Source organism: Polyergus mexicanus, unplaced genomic scaffold, assembly GCF_030449975.1.
Source record: "Polyergus mexicanus isolate NDT 795.1 unplaced genomic scaffold, iyPolMexi1.0 SCAF_3, whole genome shotgun sequence".
Classification (NCBI taxonomy): Eukaryota; Metazoa; Arthropoda; class Insecta; order Hymenoptera; family Formicidae; genus Polyergus; species Polyergus mexicanus.
The window spans coordinates 6,970,841-6,991,978 of NW_027223323.1; the positions used below are offsets into that span (position 1 = coordinate 6,970,841).

Sequence of the window (21,138 nt, forward strand, 5' to 3'; positions counted from 1 at the left end):
ATATATATATATATATATAATCGCACAGAGAGCTGGTCCTGCCAGATCGTTTTTCGTCGTCTTCGATCGAAAACTCGACCGCCTTCCTTTTTTCCCCCCTTCGAACGCGAGATAGCAAACTGCGCTCGCACGGTCACTTTCTTTCTTTCGACGATGACGATGACGACGACGACGACGACGTCGACGACGACGAAAAGGACGACGACGAGTCGGTCACGCGCGCTTTTTTCGCGCGGCGTTCCACATCCTTTGTCCGCGCGCCGTAATTATATGACTTCGCGAACGAGATCATTCAATTCAAAGTCACGCGTGTCAAAAATTCCGCCTGTCATCTGCCCGTTTTTCCCAAACCACAAATCGGTCGATGAACACCGAGCGTTTCGGAGCAACTCCGAAATACCGGATCTGGAGTGTCGATCTTCGACAATTTTCAAAAGAGAAAACGAGAGATAAGATGTTACTAATTAAATGCGATTAATATTCTTTCTTTCGGAAAAAAAATCCGGAACCGCAGCATCCAAACTCGTATTTTTGAAATTTTGCAAATTTTCATATTATAATTTTCTTGCATTCGATCCTAAAGGCTTTTCGCAGAGGGGGAATCAGGATTCATAATTGAATCTTGAGAAATTCGTCAGGTCGCGGTGCGTGTTTCTTAAAAAAATTGATCAGGAATAAGGAAAGAGAGATAAACGTTTACTCGAACGCAGGATCGATTATGATCACTCGCGGCTCCTGCGAGTGATCATAATTCCAAAAGCTTTTTCACGTGCACGGTTGATGTTCGTGTTTAATTTCGTCATCTCAAAAACATTTGTCCCTACTCGCATAAAAATTTTTTCCTCACACATACATTGCATTTTTCAGAGAGATTTTAGGGATTCCAGGAAAAAATTATTTTTCCGCTTCGTATCCTGCTTCTTTTATAATTTTTAGGCTCATTTTCTCTTATATATAACGTTAAGAAAATTTTGTGTAGTTTTACTTTTTTTATTCAAAAATAATTCAGATTTCGTAGATTTGGATAATGAAAGACGCGGATTTATACGTATAATAAATTTTTCTCTTAAAAAAAAAAAGAAAAAAAAAGAAAAAAAAAGAGCAAAGTTGAAATTATAATAATCAACTAAGAAAATGTGTAACTAGTATCCATCACTCGAGAAACCTCCCCGCTGTATAGATATTTATAAACGTTTGGCGTAGTTATTCAAGTAACTATGTTAACGCGCGGGATATTTTCTGCATTCCTCGCGCGAAACCGCGACGCGATCCGAAGCTTTTTACCTCGGCTCCGGCTATAGAAAGACGGACATTTCTCGGAGATAATTACGATAGAGCGTTCATCCGCGACGTTATTTTTGTTTACGTCCCTTTTTTTACATTCGACGAAAATACAGTGCGATCGAGACACGTCTAACGTCTATTGTATCGAGAGAAATTTCGATAGGTGGATCCCCTTATCAATTCTTAGACGAGCCTTAGTTTGCCGATTAATTCGCCAATTGGCCATGAAAGTCAGTTTTAATCGGGTCGATCGAGAGAGACCGCGGCCCTTCTCTCGAATCCCAGAGCCTTTCGTTTGTCCTGGTTTCGTTTGTCGCCGACGTCATTATCGTTATTATTGCGCTCGTAATCTACGCCGGTTCGAGGAGACAGAGTTATCGTTGTTAAAGGGCGGTCGCGCCGTTAGTTAGATTGAACGTCGCCAGATAACGATCGTAATGCAAATTGCACGAATTCTATCGCCCATTCCCTCCTGTAAGCTAAAGGCTAACCGAAGGGATCGTGCGATCGCGATCGCGATGGAAAAGAGAGAAACGCGCTCGTAACAGCGGGGAAAAAAAGCGCGTCACGCGCGCCGGTCGATCTCGTATCTGTCAGTAGATAATATCGAATTCCGATGGCGGCTCACACCCACTCTCCACGTGGGTGAGTTACATGCCCGTGACGAGAGGAGAATGCGCCCCGAGTCATTAGAAAAATTCATCCTTCTCTTATATTCGAGAGAGGAGATGTGAATTTAAATTCCAGACATATTATAAGCTCGCAATCAAAACGGATTTTTTTTTTTTTTTTTTTTTTTTTAGAAAGGCATATATAAAAATTATATATAATTATTTAGAAGTTTATTTTAATAAAAATCAGTTCTTATTTAAAAAAAGACGATGGCGAAGAATTAAAAAAGAAAGGAAAAAAATTATACGAGAGGTTTCTCGTGCTCTCGTTACGAGTCTGGCGGATAAACGCCATCGCCGACGCCTCTAACGTTTATCCATAAATCAATTTAATCGTGCGTACAGCGCCGATAAGCATCAGCTAATGTACCATCGTCCTAGTGCCTCGTCCCTCGATTCAAACCGCGGAGTATGTAGTTTCTCTACTTCGCAAAAACTTCGATCCGAAGCACCCCTCCCGCCACGCGTCTTTTCTTAATGCGACATTTATCGTCTTTAGCTCGCGACCTGTCGTGCAACATACTTGCGAACGCATTTACACGCGTAACACGTGATTCGTTATATTTTCTTTTCCATTTTCATATTGAAATTTTATACATATAAATATACGTATTTTATATAAAATTATCAATCGATGAGTTATATTCGTAATATAATTTTATAATATATGTAAATAAAATTTATTATTACAAATATAATCACGAGATTTAAAATTTTATAATTTTAATGTAAATCTATATAATAATTTATATGCATTCTATATAAATTATTTTCGGAAAATAATAACGTGAAAGCTTATTGGTTTGTGATTGAAATTTTATACATTATAATTATCGCGTTTAATGTAGGCTAAAAGATTACTCTCTCTCTTCTCCGAGAACATTTTCAATATCCGGTGAACCGCGACTCTCGATTCTGTTTATACAAAAAAAAAAAAAAAAAAAAAAAAAAAAAAAACGTGCAGTTATGTCAAAAGAAGGAGTTAAAGCGAGAGGCTAGGGTTCTCAGCGGCGGCGTTTATTCAGTCCCGAAGATTCCGCTTCTGCGGATATACGCGAGGGGAGGATATCTTATGCCGGCCACGCTGGTACTTTCCTGGCCGCAATTAAGAACGCGCAAAATCCAAAGCGAGCGGCCAATTAGATGAAAATGGAACGCGCCGCCATCGGCCGATTACGCATTCTCCTCCTCCGTCCCGCGGAATTTCGCAACAACGCGTCGAAACGCAATTCCGCTATTTCCCCGATCCTCGATTTCATGTTTATTAACGATGATAATTTCGATATATGTGGACTCGCATTAAATAAAATTATAAATTTTGTGATTATAGCCGATCAATCCATAAATTCAATTCAATTTTGAGATATGACGAGTTTATATTTTTAAATTCAAAATCTCTTTTTACGAATATAAACGCGATCTTTGTGGAGAAATTTTTGTCTAGAAAAAAATTGCAAGATTAAAATTGAATAGATTAAGATTAATCGATTTTTGGACAAAGACGCGATTTTTACTTCGAGAAGGTCGTTTAATCGAGGATTTTTTTTTTTTTTTTTTTTTTTAAGAAGATCTAGCTGAGGTCATCGATGGTTAGGTTCAAGGTTCCCCGATATAATAAACGGTGGTACGAGGCTCGGATCATTGAGGAAAAAAGGAATCATTAAGTGGCTCATCCTGTGGAACAGGGCGCGCATGAATTATTCACGTGCTCTTCTCTTCCCCAATAGTTTGCTCGAGGAAAGTGAAACCTTCGGTCAAGTTCAACGACATCGACAACGAACCAGTCAAGACTGACGTACCATCGTCGTTTCTCGTCCTTCCGGTTAAACCCTTGTCTTTATTTTCTTTTAAGAAAAACAACGCATCGTTGGCCGAGATGATGTTTTTCGGAAAAAAAAAAAAAAAAAACTACGATTCATAAAAAATTCATTTGATTGATCTCAGAAAAAATTTGTAGACGATCGTCTGATTTTTAAAGATCTCAGATTAATATACTAAATGCGTTTTGAATAGATTCAATTTTTATCTTCTGCATATAGAAAGTCGCGTTCCAATTTCGCGGGCGAAAAAAATATGAAATATTATTCGTATATGCGCGCGCGCGTGCACACACACACACACACTCTGTGTTTTAACATAACTTATTTTAGTTATAATAAAAATATTTTTTCTTAAAAAAAAAAAATTAATAAAATAAATAAAATTGGCACGTCGGCTATTAATGGATCGACGCGCGAGGCGAGAATACGCGAGAGCCCCGGCGGCTGTTTTACTTTCATCTAACGAATCGGGCCGAGAGAGGATCCACGCAATTTTCTATGAGTCGCTTGAATCGATGTAGCTTTGTACAAGCAGCAATTCGCGCGATTTATCGAAATCGCGCGACCGTGAAAAGCTACGTGAGCAGCTCGAGCGTTTCTTTTTAATCGTCCCGCGCGCGGGTTCTGTCTCGATACGCGAGTCGACACGAAGATATATCGTATTACGTTTCAATTAGGAATCTCCCATTAAATGGGATTAAAATAGAAATAAGAATTAAATTAAAAAAGTTAAATTTATATTAAAATTATATATCCGAAATTATAATCCTGAAAATTTTTTCCACGCATATTCTAAATGCATTTTTATAAAATGTTTACGCGATGATCGCATGCCCGTTATATCGCGAGAGAAAATTTCAATGCGTAGATGATAGAATAGCGGACGAGCTAGCGGAAAATTTTACGATCGCAGATATCTTATAGTCACTTTTATATCGTCAGCGTTTCTCTCCGCCGCGTGAAATACAGATTCCGTAGAACTATTAATTATATCCGTTATTATACCGCGGAGCGATTTAATTTTCGCGCCAGCAAATCTTCGCGACAAGACTCTCGATACATATTTATAACCCAGGCCCGACTAGTCCCGGTTATGTAAATCGAGTTGTATATTTATAGTCGCGCGTAGTAACAAGTAATGACTGATTGTACGCGTTTAGTAGGAGACAACAAGTTGATCATTTATTTAGGCGCGATTTATAAGATCTACGTAAAGTTAGCCTACCAATATTCGAAAAAATTAAATTTTAACACGTCACGTTCAATTGCACGTTGCTGCTCGCACATAACTGCCGTTGTTTAATTTTTATTTTTATTTGCACGCTTATAAAAAAAATAATGATCAAAAAAATTTTATATCGGCCCCCTCAAAGGTTTTTATTAGTAACTTCGTTATTAAAGATGTGCAGACAAGATCTATTAAATTAATTAAAAATTAAATTTTAAAGTTTTTTTTTTTTTTTTGGAGTAACTGTTTTTTTAAAGATGTGCAGAAATAAAAATTGAAAAACGACATACATGTGCGAGCAATGCGTATATCAAATGACGTATAGGAATTTAGTTATCTTAATGTAGGTAATCGACTTTATCTTAACGTAGGTCAATTTAATCGAATGCAAAATATATTAAAATATATATCGAGTATCATGTTAAATCGCAGAAGAGATTAAATACAAGCATTGCGAAAATAGATCGATGTATCTTCCATATATTAAGTCTAGTATCAAATAATTACGTTGCGCTCTCGCGCGTGCGCCTAACACCGTGTTGCGATTTAATTTCGCCAAACTTATTTAACCGGAATTTAAACCAGCGATATACCATCGATTACGACATGCATGCAACATGCCGACACAAAGACCTCTCCCGCGCGATCCCCATCCAACCGCGCTTTGAAATCTCCAGAAGCATTTAGCGGAGACCTCGATACTTCAGGACCAGACCGTGTCAACGTAGTCGAGTGGCGTAAGCGACGCTCCCTACGCGTTTCGCGGAGACTTCAATACGCGTTTCGATTGCTCGTTTAGAAACTTCAACGCTTCGCGTCGGCGTATTGCGCGCATGCCGCGCGTTGCTTCTTCCGCGTAATTGCATTCGTGCTGCAACTTCGTGAAAATAAATTGGTGAAGAATCTAAATTTGAAGATTCTAAATGTAAGAGTCGAAAAATCTAATAATATCTTATAAATATTTTTTATATATGTTATTAGATATATATTATATATAATTATTATATATTATCTTTTTTATACACATTACATATTATTTAATAATATTTTTTATTTTATAAGTGGTGTTCTTTTACATATTTTTCGATAACGTTTAATTGAAGCGATAATAATTTGTGTATTATAATAAATCATTTTGAATTTCAACTTGATATTATCATTTTCTTTCTAGTTAAACAATATTCCTATCTTGCATTTAACGCATTACACGTCACGGTTTATTGGCATGTTATATATGACAGTCGTAAAACGTGACAAACTCATTTAAATAACGCAGAATCGATACCATGGCATCGCGTAACCGTAACTTTCCCCGCATCGGCGAGAAAAATAGCATTTAATTTCAGCCTGTCTCGCGCGCATCGTCGACCGATAAGGTTTTTTTTTTTTTCTTTTTTGCGGCCCCGGTAACGTGTAATTTATTTCACGTGTTTTAAATAGGCGAGTGTAATATCGAACCGATCGATACAATCTGCCGGCGTTCCGTTTGTACATATCGCGAGAAGATTGTAAAGATGTCATTTCTTTCCCGGAACATCATTGGCTGATGTAAAATAAAGCACAGAAATTGATATTATATATTATTTCATTCGGAAAGAGAGAAAGAAATGATCCAGGAAATTTTGTAAAATGACAAAAAGGATTCTTATGAATCTTCCCGTCCAAGACTCGTATGGGTTTTACGTTTTAAAATTATTGCAATTATTCAATGGTATAGATGGAGAATTTTATTGCTCCTTATGAGAGACAATATCGCGAAGAATTTCGAAATACTAGATATTTCTTCCTTTCTTTCTCTCTCGGCGGAGAGCGTGAGAAATTCAAATGGGGAGATATGGAATCGTTTCGCGATTAATTCGATGTTACGAAAAAAATGTTAAAGTGGCTCGGACATATATATCCCGGCAATTAATTTCTCGCTCGCGGCGTGCGAGAATAAGTATCGGACGATATCGCTGCTAACACGCGCGATATTCCTCGCTCGTTTTAGAAATCGCGTCGTTAATTCAACGCTGTTCGCTGTTGGGCAGAGACTATTTGAAAGTGGCGATCGTGTGGAAGCTTCAAGTATGATTTCTGGGGCGATACGAGGGAGAAACAATGTCTAGACACGGCTGCTGCCATTGAAATCGTATCCGTCTCGTCTAATTGGAAAAAAGCGCTGCATCCATTATCTCGCTTTAATGGAATTTATGCTAGTAATTTATACTAGTCAAATCATGAAATAATGTATTTATTTTTCTATTTAATTATTTATGGAAAAGCGTAGCGAGAGACGAAAGAAACTTGAATGAAGAAAGTTATCGCGCCGTTTCGAGGATTCACCTCTCTCGATTAGCTCGCGGCGATCCTCGGATTTCCTGGAAACAGGTACGCATCTCTACCGGTATACTGGGTGTCAGGCACGTAAGAGATACTTTCGTGATATCCTGCATTAATATGGCAAATCGTTCGGAGGTGAGCGCGCTACACTTGGGACACCTTTATATCCGTAGGGGCGGAAGCTGTAGTAAATGCCGAATACGCGAAACGAGACGAAGGAAAGGCGGTAACGCCTTTCGATGATCCTGTACGTTTTTGCTCTCACCGACGTTTTAACGCGAGAGCGGCGCGATTTTACATAAAACGCGTGATTTTACGAGACGCATAAGAGAGAAAGTTTCGGATCGCTCTCAAGTGCTTGCAGTCGTTTAGAGATCATTCCGGGACTCGTCGTAAAACTGCAGCCTCGCAGTTCGCAATTTATCTCCTTTTATCGTCGGCGGAATCGGGTCGCCGATAACTTCTTATTCCGTCCCGCGATGTTTCACGCGCGAATAAATTTTCGTAAAGATCCATCTATCGAATGTGTCAACACATTCTAAAACCTTCCATTTTATAAAACGTTTATTCGAGTCATAATCAATTATCAATGACCGTAAAATAATTTCTTTTATCGAAGCGTGCTTTTTCCGAATTTTCAAGTTACTTTATTATTAAATTTCTATGTAATCGTATTTTTTTTTTTTTTTTTTTTTTTTTTAAATACTCGATCTATTTGTACATTTGTTGGAGTAAACTCAACATTTTTTAGTGTTAAGAGATCTTGACGATATTCATATTACATCCCGATATTTATTTGCCTTAAAACATTATTTCTTCTATTTATGTGAAATAGATAAATTAATTTTTTAAATATTTTCAATTCGAGAATGTCTCTTATCCCCGAACAAATAATTTCAAATTAATTTTTTAAAATTCTTCTTTACAATCTTTCTTATCCCCCAACAATTAATCATAATTATAATGAAATTTCGTCAATTTACAACTTTAAATTCAATATTTTTATTATAACAATCATACACGACTGACTCTCGGGCAAAGACGACGCAATCGCGCGGACCTACGGATGAAATCATACGTTCGTCTCTTTCAGTGTTTGCGTTGGTGTCGGTCGTACATAGTACGACTCTGTGCAACGCTGCACGTTGCACATTTCAATGATGAATGGTTGCAAACTCTCACGGATGGGCGAGCTTGGCTCGCGGAAAAGAAGGCAGAAGAAAAAAGAAAAAGACAGAGAGAGAGAGAGAGAAAGAAGGAACGCGGACCCGAGTCGCGATCGACGACTTACATAGTAATTGCATTCAATGCAATTCGCGCGGCGTGTCGCGCAAATATTCTGTGTGTGTGTGTGTGTGTGTGTGTGTGTGTGTGTGTGTTCCGGGCAGGCGGAATACTATCGCGATTATGATCCCGGCGTATGCACCTTACGGGCAGGAACGTGATCGCCCAATTCCTGTCTCGTTCAGAGTCCCATGTATAATCGGGGAATATAGAAATCCTTCGCGCTCGAGAGGCCTTGAGAGAAACGCACCGATTCTAAGTTTCCGTCTCTCTATAAGGATCATACATTAAATAGTAAATCGTATTTAAATAGAGCAATTTATCGGTTCGTCGAACACGAATTTCGAATTTCAGAAATATATATATTTCAGATTTATGTGGATTTTAATTTAGTATAAAAATTATAATATCATAATATAATTATATTTTTACTATTATATAAAACTGATATTAAAAAAATGGCGCAAAAACACAAAAAGAGAATGTAAAAAATATAATAATTTTTAAATTTAAATATAATATAAAACTGTATTAAATTATAAAACTTAAAGTAAATCTACAAAATATATATATATATATATATATATATATATATATATATATATACAGGGTTGGGAAGTAACGCGTTACTTGTAACGCCGTTACCGTTACAGTTACTTTTTTTCGGTAACTGTAACGGTAATGGCGTTACAAATTTTATTTGTAACGGAAAAAATTAACTTCGTTACATTTTTCGGTAACGAGTAACGAATTTAACAGTTACTTTTATCGTTACTTTTTTCAAATTTTTTGATTTATTTAAGATATTATTCTTGCTATTGTGCGGGATAAAATTTTTATCTTAACCGTAAAGCCGTAAGCAAATCGACCAATTAGCATTCTTAAAATGTTGTAAAAATGCTTGAATGTGATTGATCAACTTATGGCTCTTACAGACCAGTGCGATGACGCGACGCGCGATATCCAATGAGAGCTTTATCTTTTCGGAAAAGCAGAGCTCTCATTTACAACCAGTTCTAAGTACCTTGCAACGAAAATTAGAAAATCTCAATAAATCTGATCTTATAGATTGCCATTTATTAGTTGAAGTTATTCAGCAAGGTTTAAATAAAAGGTAACTTATTAATTTGATTAATACATATGTTATTTAATTTTAAATAAGGATTTAATTGAAAAATATTATTTTATTTTAAACTATTGATTCAAAAGTATTAATTTCAATAAAACAAACAATGTCGCTTAATTTACTATATTTGATTTTAAATTTCTTACAATATTTGAAACAAAAGAATTAATAATAGCAGCATGTTTACATCCGAAATTTAAGTTAAACTGGTTAACCGGAGAAAAAAGAAAACGTGCTGAAAATTACTTGGAGGATTTATTGGGAATCCGATCAACTGAAAATTCTTCAAAAGCTGGAAAATCTGACGATCACGATGATTTTTTCATTTTTGAGCAAAAAACGGTGCAAAATGAATCTGAACAAGAAGAATTGCAACGGTTTTTAAAATCAAATAATAGTAATATAGAAATGTTAAACGACTATCCAAAACTTAAAAAACTTTTTATTAAATATAATACAGCTCTACCGAGCAGTGCATCTGTAGAAAGAATGTTTAGCATCGGTGGCTCTGTATTAACACCACAAAGAGGGCATTTAAATGATGATACTATGGAGCAACAAATTTTATTAAAATTTAATAAAGAATTTCGATAAAATTTAATCATTTATTTTGTAATAAACCTTGAATGAAATCTTGCTTACAATTTTTTAAAAGTTTTTCTTATGCAAAATAATTTATTAGTTTGTATTGTAAAAAAGTAACGGAAATTGTAACGACTCGTTACTTTTTAGTAACTGTAACGGTAACGAGTTACTTTTTAAAATTAGTAACGAGTAACGGTAACGAGTTACTTTTATAAAGTAACTTTCCCAACCCTGTATATATATATATATATATATATATATATATATATATATACAGACTATAATAAATTATTGTAATTCAAAGGTGCGTGTTTTCCCGAGAGAATGATCTGCTGAACGATCGGTTAAACTAAGCAACGATGTGTTAAAATCATCGTAACCGCGAGTGTTTAGCGGCATGCAACACGATCGCGTTTACGTCACCAGCCGGTCGGAGTTACTAAATTGTGGAAAAGTGAAAGGTCACGTAATCGCCGCGAACTCCCCCTTTGATAAAGACCCGATAATTGCTCGTCGAATCTACTCTAGTTCCGCAATTCCGTTAACTCCACCCACTATTATCCCGGAAAATTATCCTAACCCGAACGATTCTCCCTGATGCTTAAGTGGCCCGCATCGATCCTCTCTCTCTCTCTCTCTCTCTCTATTCGAATCCGAGCTTAATTAGCTCTATGAAATCCTCGTATTTTTGACGACCGCCTCTCCCGGGACATTTATCGAATCGTCGTTAGATGTGAAAAATCATCGTGTTGTAAAAATTTCACTCAGAATATCGCGGGCATCTCTTTTTTTCTTAGAAATTACATGGAAATTGCGTTAACATGAGAACGAGATTTTATGTCTGATAGAAAACACTCAAGTTCCCGGAGATCTTTTTAATATTTAAGGATCCGGTTTATTTTAGAGGATAAAAAGAAATTCCCAAAAGCTTCTAGAGTACACTTAGCCCTTAACATCGATTTATCGTTACATCTCGCGACTCGTCTCTATATATTGTGTCCTGTGATCGTCCCTTTCTTACTCTCAGCATAGAATCTCTTCAAGACAGCTCGTCATAAACGACTGCTTTGTGCGAGCAACTCGAATCGCGAATCGATTCGAATGAGCTGTGGCTGAAAGGGACGGTAATTAGATTTTCCATTTGATCTCTCAAGAGTGCCGATTGTATACGCGCGCGCGCGCGCGCAAGAGAGAGAGAGAGAGAGAGAGAGGGAGCATGATCGACGGATCGAATTCGTTATATTTCGAGCACGTGTGCGCTCCGCGCTTTGCGCATCGTTCGTTCATTAAGTTGCAAATGAACGTTCAAGGTTTCGCGAGCTCGCGCGATCGATATCCGCCGCGGAAAATCGATTATGCGCGCCGTATGGATTGCACCATGTCGCATTGTCAGCTTATAATTCTGATTGTAAAGTCGTATGTCGACAGACACATCGTCGTTTATTCGATTATTAATTTATTTGGAGAGCGACGAGCATGGAAATCGACTTAATCTCGAGACTGATTCTTCCCGTCTCCCAGATATTTTTTTCTCTTTTTTTTTTTTCTAATAATGACACACCGTACTTTTGTCACTCAACCATATTCTTCATACTTTTTTTTATCATATAATTCTTTATATACTCATATATTTTTATATTATCTTGATGTGGAAGATTTATTTTATTAAATTCTAAATAAAAATATTATACATTAAATATTATATGTGTATATTATTAAATATCAAATAAAATTATTATATCGAATTCGAGTCTGTTAACGAAAGGATTTGTAAAACCATTTATCATATGGAAAAAAGCGTGTTAAAATAGAATCAACTACTAATGACTATATTTCATTCGATAAAAATGATTCCGGAGACCGCAAAATTAATTCAGTTATCTGGCCATTTACGTTTGCCAATAACGCATAAATATAAATCCATCGAAGCAGAGAGAAAAAGAGAGAAAATAGTCGTGCACTTTATTCTTACGAGAAGGACACGCGAGCCGAAAGGGTATCCGTGACTGCATTATTAACGATATTCCACGGAGCACGATTAAATGTATTATGCTAATTCGCGGGAAACCTACTTCTCTCGCGGAGTCCCTGAACCGCGCCAACGGTATCCTGCGCGAGATCATTGTCCTGCGAGACCCGCCCGCGAAACTTTAGGATCTGTGTAAAATCGGGTGGGCAAATCCGTCGTTGATCCCGCTTTATCTAATCGGATATCTCGTAAAAAGAATCTTGTAATTTTAACTACACTTAAGAAGATAGTTATATAAATTGCGAGGTTTTAATAAACAACACTTTTCTACCGCTAATTAATTTCAATTTAAATATTTAAATGTATTTAAATATTTTAATTATTATCCCTAGATGTGTGCTAGTAATTTGTTCGATGATTTTAATGTATTAGGTGTACAACTTTGCTTCCGCCGTTTTTTTTTCCCGAAATTCGAGGCTTTATTGTAAAAAAACTAGTTATACATTTATGATTCAAAGTATCGTCCACTCCCAATGATCGTGCCAATTCTTTTTGACTTTGACTCGAGTCTTCATTAAGTAACGCCTCCAATTCTGCATCTTCGAAAACCTTCTCTCTTCCACCGCTTATGCCGGTCTTCCACGTGAAAATCACCGTTCTCGAAGCGTTGAAACCACTCACGACACGTTCTTTCGCTAATAGCGGCATCACCATAAGTATTTGAGAGCATTCGATGAGCCTCAGCCGCAGATTTCTTCATATTGAAGTAAAAAATTAAAACCTCCCGCAAATGACGTGAATTTGGCTCGTAAACTGACATTTTCAATGGAGAATAACTTTATGATGCAGACACAAATCGACCAATGTTTCTATGGGGTTATGTTGACAGATGCCCAAGTTTATCGCGTGACGTCTATGATCTATTTATTTCGACCATTACTTACCGCTAAAGCCATCTATAGGAAAACGGCGGAAGCAAAGTTGTACACCTAATATAAGAAAAATGATAGCTTCGACAGATTAATCATAGGGCGATTCTTAAAAAAAAATCCTAGAATCGATTTATAATCAAAGCCAATCGTGTCTTTCTCGCGCATAATGCGATTTAATTATTAAACGATGACGGAGAGATGACCGAGTGAAATTTCAACGTCATATCCCATTAAGATAGTAAATCACTCGCGGACTCTGAGTTACACGAAATTTACATTAGTGTTCCTACTCGACAGATAAATCCCCACAAACCCTCGGATACGTCTCGCGAGAGGACCGCCTTTAATAAAAAACATCTACCTAAATGTAAAAACAATCTTAATATTAAATTTTAACTTTTGTATATAATTTTTCTATTATATTCTACTAAAATTATGAAAGATTCATACTTCACGTCATTTAAAATATTCTTTTCTAATATCATCGTTTTATATTCAGATTGTGCTTTTCTATTACAGGATTTACATCTTTTATTACAATCTCGAATATAATATGATGGAAATTTTACATATGTATCTTTAAATTTAATCAAAACACTTTATCAAAATTTCTATGCTACGGATATTTTTTTTTTTTTTTTTAAATAACATGCTTTTGTTGCCACTTGGAAGTTTCGTACTTTGAAACATGGCTGATATACATTGTGCAAAATTGTGTGTACATATCGGTTAGAATTGAGTGGATCGAGTTAGCAGAATCATCGACGCAATGACGGACGACGATACGGCGGGACGCGCGCAAAAAGATCGCGGCTTCCGGAATTATACCGCAAATAACCACCGTTATTTTTCTTGCTAACGCGCGTCACGTGGGATGTGCGCGTTAATTTGCTCGACTTGTTCCTTTTTTCCCCGGTTTCTTTTTTCCCTCTCTCGCGAGAGTGACTACGCCTCCGGTCGCGTTCCACTAGGAAGATTTAATCATCGCGCGCACATTTGCATAACGACAATAATTATTTCGATCGCATTTATATATTCACTTGCATAACACCTGCGACCTTAGCGCGAACGCAATTTTTTTATCTTGCTTCTACAATATTTCTGATCTGTATTTCGATTATCGCTCGTCATTTCTCTCTCCCTCTTTTTTTTTTTGCAAGAAAAAGATAAAAGCTCACAATATAAGAGCAAGATTATCAAAAAGAGAATTAAAAAAAAAAAAAAAAAAAAATTCCCCGAGTTCTAATAATACCATAAGAATTCCCTGATTTTTCCGGGTAGAAGAAAAATTTCAAATAATTCCAAGTTTTTCCATGAAACAGACATCTTGTTATTTCATAAAAGTTCCTTCTGTGTGAAACTCAAGCTTTCGACGATCCTGTATCCTTGCTCAGGCAAATCTCATTGTGCGAGTCCCAGAAGGAGAACGCCAGCAGATCGATTCTCGCTGCATGATTCGATTTAAAGTTCGCGAATCCGCCTTTCGTAATTGGCCATCACTTCGTTTCGAGAGAATCGGTCACGCTAATCGGATCATTCGTAGAGGAGACGCGAGAACGATGAGCGAACGACGAGGAAGGAGGGAGCCGGCCATCTCCTCTGCTCGGCCGATCTTCCCTAAGTAGGTCTCCAGAACGGGAGGGGGCATCTCGTCTTTCGCGATGGAAAAGACGTGGAGAAGGGAGGGGGGGGGAGAGAGAAATGCGAAAGGGTACGCATCGCAAGAGAAGAGGAAAGAAAAAGGCAGCAAAATGGGCAAGGCGGGGGGGGAGGGGGGGGGGAAATTCCGAAAGCGCGAACACGCGAGGTGAATTCTCCCCCTGCGTTCTTTAACGTTCTACTATCGACCGTGACCGATGAACTAATGCAATCGTCTCGAAATTAACAGGGGATCCTCTCTTCGATGTTCCTCTTATCGCGTCACCGTCGCGATTTTGATTCTAGAAGAGCGCGTTTCATCCGATGGTATGCACGCGCGATCATTAATTTCTTCCATTATTTTTATATTCAAGCTATCCGAGATAAAGATATAATGAAAGTTCTTTCAACAGATACTTCAAGTTCTATTTCTTCATTTATTTTTCATTCAATTTATAATGATTTTAGTGAACTAAATAATAATTTGTTAGAGAGAGAGAGAGAGAGAGAGAGAGAGAGAGAGAGAGAGAAAACATTTATTTTATAATGATTATTAATAAAATATTTGATCTTTTTTAAAACGTGTTTTCAATCTCCATGACAACTTTTATATTTGAAAATTTCCTCTGAAAGACGAGTCTTATTCACAAAAATAAATTTTCTCCAATTTAATGTCAATGAAAGTTTTTTTAAAAATTTGTCTCTCTTTTGCGATGTATTAAATTTTCCAAAATATTTCAATTTCCACGCTATAGATTTAAGGTTGAATTCCTTCGCGTACGATTGTAAAAGAAATTTGATTAAAATATAGATACTTTAAAAGCTTTTAATATCTGTCGAAATCCATTTAATTTTTGGATGACAGCGCAGCCGTTTTTCGTCGTCTCGAGCGCGAACAGCTGACAGGTGCGCGCGCATTTGCCGTCCCTCGTAGGAATGGTCGGTTGTTTTATGGAACAACGAAACGGTTTGATCCTGACGAGAGGAATAATTAACGGGGCGCGGTCACGATCGCCTTCAAGCCTGTAATAATGGCACGACGTGCGCGCCGCACACTTTCGACAATCGCGATGATAAAGATGCAGTCGCCGCCCGTCCCATCGCGTAATTTACGTCCAGCTTTCGCTTAGACAATTTCAAAGACAATTATAAATAAATAAGTACGAGATTAATGGAGAAGAAATCTAGAAACTGTATCTCTCGACCGGAGCCTATTTTTTCACGAGCGAAAACTCGATTTGATGCCATTTTTTCGTAATTTCTTAATTACCCATCCAAATATTTCGATAATTGATCGTTAAATTTATAAATTTTATTAAATTAAATTCTACTAGAAATGAGAGAGAGAGAGAGAGAGAGAGAGAGAAAATAAAATAAACAACATATGAATTACTAAATTGCAAAATGATAATTTTGTTTTCGCAAAAAACGATTAAAATTGATACATTGCTATTGATTATTTTTTCTTAGAAAAAAATGCGATTTCTCCCGTATTATTAAAAAAATTATTCTCTTGAATGTCCATGTTGTATTCTCGACATATATCGCATGTATAGTTTGCTCTAAAATTGAATTTGTGCTGCGGGATATAAAGAAAGAAAGGTATATATTTTATTTAAATGTTTACGTTTTCGCATATTACTATGCGCGACTCGCAGAAATCTTCTAAGGCCAAAAATAATTTGTGAAATCGGCCGAGGAGGCTTCATGCATCGCTGATTGTTGGCCGGACCTGTTTTCTGCATCTCGAGAAGAGGAGCTTTTGTGTTTGCTCAACCACGCCTGAGGATCGAGCCGCTCGATCGGATCGTTTCTACTTATAAGTATGCCCCATGATATATCAAATGTACTTCACCGTCCTTTCCATTGGCGTCGCTTCGTTGTTCGGCAATTAGAAGCATCAAGTATCTAATATAGCCGATATAAAGTACACGTTCGAATTAATCCTCTAACAATAAGGAGCGCAATCTTTTTCGTCAAAGAAAGACAAAGATTTTTAATAAGAGATAGGCTACAAATTTAATATTTTCTAAATAGATAAGAAGATTTTATAGGAATTTATAGCTGGTACGCCAAAATATCTATTGTTATATAAAAATATTATTAACATTAAAATATTAAAATTTAAATGAATAAAATATATAAAAAATATAATTAAAATTTAATTATATACTTTCAAAATTACAGACATTTTTCTGCTTTAATTTCATTAGATATTTTACGTCGAATTGTATACATCTTTTTCTATATTCAGACACACGGGAGCATTTCTCTCTATATCGTAAAAAAAAATTATTTTCCATTAATGGAAATATATTACATTCCTACCATTTATTGTGTAATTTTACATACTTTTCTCGCAGTGCAAATAAGAGCCACCTCGCCGCCAATGCAAAGGCAATGACTCGGTGACTATCTAACCGGGGCCGATTTCAATCGTTAATAGCGTCTAGCTAGCTAGATAATAACAATAACAATGATAACAATGAGAACGGTAATGGCGGAGGCAGGCATGGTAACGACGACGACGGGGTCCTATTCCTATTGTGCGTCGTACACGCGGGCACCCGATATCAAGCACGAGCTAGGTTCGAACAATCGAAAACCGAGGAGGCATCGACGATGGTCACACTCTGCTGCTTCGATACGTGGGGAGAAGAGGGAAGGTGCTCCAAAATCGTACAGAATATTCCCTTTGTGTTTCTCTCAGATTCTTCTATCCGATTCGCGACCGAAAAGAGATTTCTAGCGAGCTGGGGAGAGAAAAAATTTCTTATTTTAAAGATTTTGTGAAACGCTTTTATACAAAAGAGATATCTTTCGATAATCAAATTAAAAATGTCGTTAGATCCTTTTACACAAACGTTTCTGCAAAATCTTTTCGATTTCTCAAGTTGTAGTAAATTCGTGCGGACGAAAAAAAAAAAAAAAGTATAAAAAATCAAAAAATGACTCGCCGATGTGTCATTAAAATCGGCATTTCGTGCAAACGATGGACTTGATCGGTGACATTTTTGCTGAAAAATTATATTCGAATTAGCAGTTGCCACTATAACATTGCGCCGATTCTAGGACACCCTGTACGGAGAGATATCGCACGCCGTTCACCGTCCAAATACTTCTTTATCCTCCCCGTATCTCGTCCCGATTCCCGGGTCCCGAAACTGTCCTAGACATCTCTGTTTGCTAATCAAAAGACGAAGATCAATTACGCATTGAAACGTTTCGCGACACGGTCCTGCGAGCTGCCGAATAGCCGAATCGGCGAAAGCCGGGGCTTTATTTAGGGGTTCCTTTATTCGACGCTCCTCGCACAATACATCCGGAACGGTGCATCGCACTCGGTGATTAATCGGACGGCGGATCCTTTGAATAGTTACTTGGCATGGAATTTTAGACATCGTCGAGTCGGATATGATAGACGCTCTTTGCCTATATTAACTCTTAATTAGCCGCGCGACGACTTCAATTCTTCGATCCGTCTTGTCTCTTTTGCCCAATTTAACGAGCACCGTGTATCCGAGTCGGAATTCTTTTCATAATTATATTACTCTAACGATTGTTTTGCGTGAAAAAGGATGAAAATACATTCCTCTCCAATGGAGAGGAGAGTCCAATATCCGGAAGGATCTGCGGACGAGGATGACTCGTCTCGAATTATCGGATCAACACGGGGATCGATCGATCGGTGGCGAAGAATCGGCTTTTAGAAACTCGTCCGAGAGAAAGAGAAGATTGCACGCGGCCGATCATCGTCGTCGTCGGCTATTGGTTTTGACGAAATTGTTGTTATTAGGTCGGCGCGATAGCGATCGCGTAAAAGTCTCTCCTCTCTCGCGGAGACTTTCTAGGCTCCTTATATGCGTCTCGTCGCGAGCGAGGACGAGACGCGTATCGGCGGCAAAGATCTTCCGCAAAAATCCTCCCTAGGGCGCTCGAGCGCGTGATTAGCTGTTTAAAGCCCGACTAATAACGTGATGACGTTAACGCGCCAATCGAGAATCCATCGGTACTCTTCGCTGTCCGATGAATCGCGGAGGGAGAAGATGAGGCCGCGATGATGAGATCGAATAGAGGAACGGTCGTTCCGACGATCGCGACGACCGTTAGTCGTCACGCGATTTATTCTCCTTCTTTATAATTACGTGTCGTCCTTCATTTCTTGTTTTTTTTTTTTTTTTTTTTTTTTTGCGCTATAATCATGTGATAAAGCGAAAATTATTGTAGTACGACGATGCTATGTATCCGCGACAATGCGGTGTCGATAATGCTACATTATATCGAGACCGTCTCTACTCGTATATAGAATGTAATTGAAGGCAAAAGACTTTTTGCTAAAGGATGTCGCGATGTGACTAATAACCAGACTGATATATGAGATATTATCAGATATGTAAAAATAATGAAATATTAGTTTAGAAATTATACTTTGAGTGACAGGAAGAAATAGAGAAGGGATTAATCTTGATGAGAATCTCTCTCTAACATTTCGGAGATAACAAATGAAATAAATAGAAGTTTCAGATAAAAAATAAATTTCAATAATAAATTACAGGACTCATGCAAATCTCTCCGGAATGTCGAAAATTTATAAGCGCTTTATTTTTAATTTAATAATCGATATAATTTGTTCTTAATCGCGTTTCTTCCCCCGTTTATTTTTCAATACATAAATCAATAAATTTATTTCTTTTTTAAACCAGCAGGTCTACTTCATACAAGACGACTGATAACGATGATGTCGCGATTTTTCGAATCGGCACGATTGGCGCGTCGTGAATATTTTAATCGGAATTTTTCAGTCTCGATTCTCTTGGTGAACAACGTAAAAAACAAAAAAAAAAAAAAAAAATATATATATATATCGATTGTGATCGGAACCGCCCCTTTCTTGTCTTCGTCGCCGATTTTTCGCGAGAGGACGTTTACACGGCAGATACACAATTACGAGATCCGCTAATGGTAATGAGTCGAATCGACCACGCATCCTCCTCGCAGACTCATAAATATATCGCGCGTCGAGAGATCGGGACGAGATATACGATCCTGTCCCTGGATCGTCTCGCGAGGGCTGAAAAACGGAACGGTGGAGAGGTGGGATGTGGAGGGGGTGGAGAGAGGAAGAGGAGGATTTTCCCGCTGCAACGATTTTAACGACGACTCGACTCTCGCGACGTTTATTAAATATATGCATATGTAACCGACTTTCTCTGGCCGTAAAACGCGTTTACGCCGATATATCGAAACGTGCCGGTTACGTACTGGGGGGGGGAGGGGGGGGGCGCTAATTAAGACCTAAACGCGCCCGAGACGAGATATCGCGTTTATGTAAAAGCTCGCGACGAGCATCCTTCGCATCTCGATGGCTTTCAATATTACCGGGAAAGAGGGGAACGTTAGTCACCCCCCCCCCCGGTCACAAAAATCGGTGATTTATTTGACATTGAATGATGGCGGAATCTTATTAAGTTACTTGTGATTTTGATTATGTGCATAGATTTTTTTTTTCTTTCCTCAGCTTGCTTACATAATGAATTCGTTGAAATGAAATTTACTTGAAATAAAAAGAAGAATTAGATTTTGCTCCAATCGATTATTTCTTTTCTTTTCTTTTTTTTTCTTTTTTCTTGCGAGACTCAAGTTCCTGAGAAACGTTTCATTTTCAATCACTCGTAGCTTAGAATCGCTTCTCTTAAAGGAAAGAATATCTTTAATAAGAAAACTGCGTTAAATGTGTGATTTACGCGCTACGTAATTATCGTTTCACGCCATAATTCGCAGCAGAACGAGAGCCAAGGATGAGAGTAATAATTGGCAGATTATCGCATCGAGTTTTCATTTAATTTCAATGTGAGATTATCTATTATTGCCAGCGGTATATCGAGTACGCTACGTGATCGCTTATCTCGCAGGTAAAGATGGAAGCGACGATAAGAGCTTGTAAGAAAAGATTATAACGAGTTATCGATAGAAATCGCGCTCCGCGTCGCGACGATTAATAAATCGTTCGAGTCGAGAGGGGGGGTGGGGGGGAGGGGGAAGAGGAGAAAAAATTTCGCGCGAACGTGAGATTTTTCACATATTGGCAAGTATGTTGCCAAGTTGGGATAAATCCCTGTCGCGGCTAATTATCTCCGGGTTAATTAAACGCCGCGCTAATTGCCGTTTACGTAGCCCGCCAACACCGTAATATCATATATCTCTCGCCGGCGCGAGAAATGATCCGCTAAACGAGCAGAATCGAAATAACGTCGTGTTTAGGTATATATAGGTGTTGTG

At 37.7% G+C, this 21,138-nt stretch overlaps 1 protein-coding gene across 1 annotated transcript in view; it reads right to left on the reverse strand.

Moving 5' to 3' along the window:
- The window catches only part of LOC138931617 (uncharacterized), an 80,775-nt gene that overhangs the window by 1,551 nt on the left and 58,086 nt on the right, over positions 1 to 21,138 (reverse strand). The gene's annotated exons all lie outside the window — the stretch shown is intronic.